Genomic DNA, 4409 nt, shown 5'->3' on the forward strand with positions numbered 1-4409 from the left:
TTCCCTTTACTTTTTGTTTTAGGATTTAAAACAAAGTATTTTTAAAGGTGTTTCCTACTCAGGTATAAATCATAGTTTAGTTCATTCCACAAACAAAACCGCTGAAACAGAAAATCAGCAACTAAATTCAGATAGTTATTGTTAGAATCTTTAACTCAGTGTCATGGTTTACAGCTTAATTAAAACAGATTACTTGAAACTGATACTACTGATATTACTGTCATTGATAAGGCCACTCCTGGAGTACTGCATCCAGCCTGCATATGGAGATGCTGGAGAGAATCCAACAGTGGGCCACAAAGACAGAAGCATGGAATCACAGAATCATTAAGTTGGAAAAGACCAATGAGATCATCTAGTCCAACCATCCATCTTCCAACAATATTGCCCACTAAACCATGCCCCAGGTACTACATCTATTCTTTCCTTAAATACCTTTAGGGACGGTGACTCCACCACCTCCCTGGCAGCCCATTCCAAGAGGGGCTGTAGAGATTCCTCCCTGGAGACCTTCAGAAGGACATGGACCTGGGCAGACTGCTCTGGGTGGCCCTGCATGAGCAATGAAGTTGAACCAAGAGGTCTCTTCCCATCTTAGCCATTCTGTGATGCTGCAAATTCTTGGCATACCAGACAAAACTGTACAATATTTTGGGGTGCTTTTTAATTATTATTATATATTTTTTAAACTCTATCCTACAACTCTCAAACCAGATAAAAGGATGGACCCAGGATATAAAATTGCACTGTAGAATAAGCTCTTTTTCCAAAGCACAATTGTAGTATTATTCATGACAGACTAGCTACTCATTTATTTAAGCAGACAAGCTGCCCATGCTTTTGCACATCTCCAAAAAGAATGTACGCACCTATCCAGACATTGCAAAAGCAGAACCCACAGGAGCAAGAAAACAGAGCAAAAGAAAAGAGGATTTTTTTCCTTAAGGTGTCAGTCAGTTATGTAACTGGACCCTGCAACAGCCTTTAAACATGCACTTTCTAGTTCAGCACTATTCTTATAGCTCCTCTATACAACTGTACAATTCTCCTTCTCAAATTATTCATACCAACATTAAATGGCAATACAGAGCTGATAGAAGAACCTTGGAAAGTTCTTCTGACATACCTTGCAAACCGTTGTCAAGTTTATGTTCTCATTACAGACTGCCTGTAACAACCAGCAGACATAGCATATACTCCCCAAGACTATGATTTCAATCTTTCCTTCATGTTCTTATTACTTTCTTAGAAATTCCAGTTTTGTGATTTTTTGCTTTCTCCGAAAAGGCAAGAAACCACATTCCTCCTGATTTGTTGGCATGAGACCTTACGCTGTTGTGTTATGTATAAAGTAACTGCTATATTTATGACACAAGTTATGCATTATGTTTTCAGGTCCACATTATTATTTCAGACTCTTGAAAAGAATTTTCAGATTCTTAATGGAACAGAGCATCTATGGACATGATTTATGTATCATTTTGCTACAGCTCTTAAGCTAATTCTGAAGGAAAAAAATAAAAAATTGACTGTGAAAAATGGACAAATATAAACAAGTTAGAAATTATTAAGTGAAAGACAAAAACAGTGAGGAAGAGTTGTGTAAGTATTTATATGAAGTTCTTTAATACCTATTTTCCAAAATTATAATTTGATATAAACTTCAAATAAGACAAGTCTTGGGAGTATGTTGCATTATTAATTGAATAATTTTTCTTTTTTTTTTTTTTCTTTAACTGAGTGTTTCTGAATAAAAGTACTATGTAATTTCTACATATGGTCTGTTTTTTTTCATGACAGTTCACGCAACAAGCAGGAGATTAATATTTATGCACTCTTGGAAGAAACATAACTTTCTAACAAACTGTTAATACCTTGTGTTTAGCCTATGAAAATGCTCTATTCTATTTAAGAGGTTTGCTTTGATGTATTTTGTTTTGCTTGATATCAAAACACACCCAGAGTGAGAATTCTTTAATAAGAGAGCTTTCCACTGTTTGCTTAGTATTTGCTTAGTATTTGCTTAGCATACTTTTATTTTATTACTGTGAATTATTTTCAGCAATCCATTTTATTTTATTTTTAACTTGCACATTTATCTTTTTTCTTTTTTTTTGTCACAGGCAGACAACTTTCTGCTTTATAACCAATCAAGAGTACTGAAAATTATATATTAGGGCATTCCTGCACACTGCACATACAGTAGAGAGCTAGGACCAAATGTGATACCAGAAGGTATCTACTGATTTGAAAGTTCCATGAATTATTTAGCTTACTCAGCTATGTTTTATAATTACTGTATCCAGCTTTATGACTGGGAGAGAAAAATGCCAGCTGAGATATCTTTAGATCTAAAAGCACTGCTGGACCCTCTGATAGATAAAAAGCCCAGTATTCTAACTGGTGGTAATATACAAATTCCACTTCAGGCATATTGGGTACAAAAAGGGGTCAAACAGGTGAGAAAAAGCCCTGGGCTGACATCAACCATTTTGACATCCACATAAACCTCACTGCTTAAAAATATTTTGAGATGATGACCAGTAAGAAAAAGAAATAGTATTTAACTGCAATCAGAGTAACCAATTATGACCCTAGTTGTATACCACATCTTTTTTTGGAAAAAAAGTCTATTTTTATGTACAAAAAATAAATTGTCAGACTCATATTTATAAAGAAAGCCTTGTCATATGTGTATCCATGACAACCTAGATTTATATTTTGAGCACCAGAAAGTTGTTTCAGCAGAGCTTACATAAATTACTTGATAGAATATAACAAGATAAGATTTTTTGCTGCCATAGGTATTTCATTTGGCAAAATATGTAACATTTCAACTATATTGAAGGATACAAAAAACCCCAAAGCATTGTGTAGTGGTTTGAAACCTGTCTTCTTGTAAAGTAAAAGAAAAAAATAAAGGAGAAAACATGGAAGATCTTTAAGACAAAGCACAGTGGATATTAAAAATCCATGAGGAGTTAGTAATTGAATATTAGCATGTACAGCTAGGTACTTGAAACATGCTATGCCTGTAATAAATAAAACTCCTCTCATTTTCATGAGTGTGCTGCCTACTGGGATTCCATCTGGATGGCTCTGGACACAGACGATCTTTTTTCTACCTAGGAAAAAGAGTCTGCCTGCACTATATTGAGCGTTACTAGAACTGCATTTCCGCTATGCGTACTTTGTTTTTGTGTTTGTCTTGAGAGAGGCTAGTATATAATTTGTATAATAAACACAGTAGTACATTTCCTAAGTGCAAAATGGAAACAGTGAGATGATACATCATGAGATTTTCCTAAGTGAACATTAGCATCTTCCATACCATTTAATTTTCAAATATGTATCATCTATCTTAGAAAGAGTCTTTGACAGTAGAGAGATGCAATCATTTAAATAATTGCTTAATATCTACTAAGGATTCATGAAAAGTATTCTGAACAGAGCTTACTGCTTTAGATCACAATCCCGGGGAAAAAAAAAAAAAAAAAAAAGCAGGCAAGTTTAAAGCAGAGTCTTTCCTCGAATTCTATTTTGAGAGAAAAACATCTTGACTTCAGTGATGCAGTACTTGTACAGCACGTTAATGAGCAGAGCAGCCTGCTGCTAGGTAGATTCATTACTTCTAGATAATGGTAATGGAATAGCCTAAGATGTGTGGACAGCGCTCCTGAACAAAACCAGCAAGTAAGAGGGAGGTTTATGTCTGCATGTGTTCACAGTTGGTTAGCCATGATCCTCTGTGGCCTGTTGTCTCCTCGCTCATCTAACGGATGGAAAATAGCATCTCTGTGGCTGCCCCTGCCTGTTACAGGGGGGTTGGAGTTTCATGATCCTTGAAGTCCCTTCCAACCCAAGACATTCTGTGATCCTGTGATTCCATGATTCTGTGACTCCTTCTTATCTAGAAAAATAACCAAGATGTGAGATATAAAACCTGAGGGTGTCTTGACAGCTTTTTCTTTCTTTCTCTTGAACTTTCTTAGGGCATACTGAGAAATAAGTGTTTGTATAAGCCAAACATAATTTTGGTCACTCATATAAGTATTTCTCATCACAGTTTGTGCAATTCAAGAGTACTAACTACTATAATAGCCTTAATTAGACAAAGATACTACTTTTATGGGAAGGATTTTGAATTAAAACATCACTGCAAGTGTATAAAATGCTCACTGAATTTATTTATCTGTTCTTTTTTGGTATATTGATGTGGTAGATTTTACAGCCCAGTTCTACACTGGAACAGGTTGCCCAAGGAGGTTGTGGATGCCCCCATCCCTGGAGGCATTCAAGGCCAGGCTGGATGTGGCTCTGGGCAGCCTGATCTAGTGACTGGCAATCCTGCACATAGCAGAGGGTTTGAAACTAGATGATCATTATTGTCCTTTTCAACCCAGGCCATT

The sequence above is a fragment of the Meleagris gallopavo genome, chromosome Z, assembly GCF_000146605.3.
Source record: "Meleagris gallopavo isolate NT-WF06-2002-E0010 breed Aviagen turkey brand Nicholas breeding stock chromosome Z, Turkey_5.1, whole genome shotgun sequence".
Taxonomy (NCBI): Eukaryota; Metazoa; Chordata; class Aves; order Galliformes; family Phasianidae; genus Meleagris; species Meleagris gallopavo.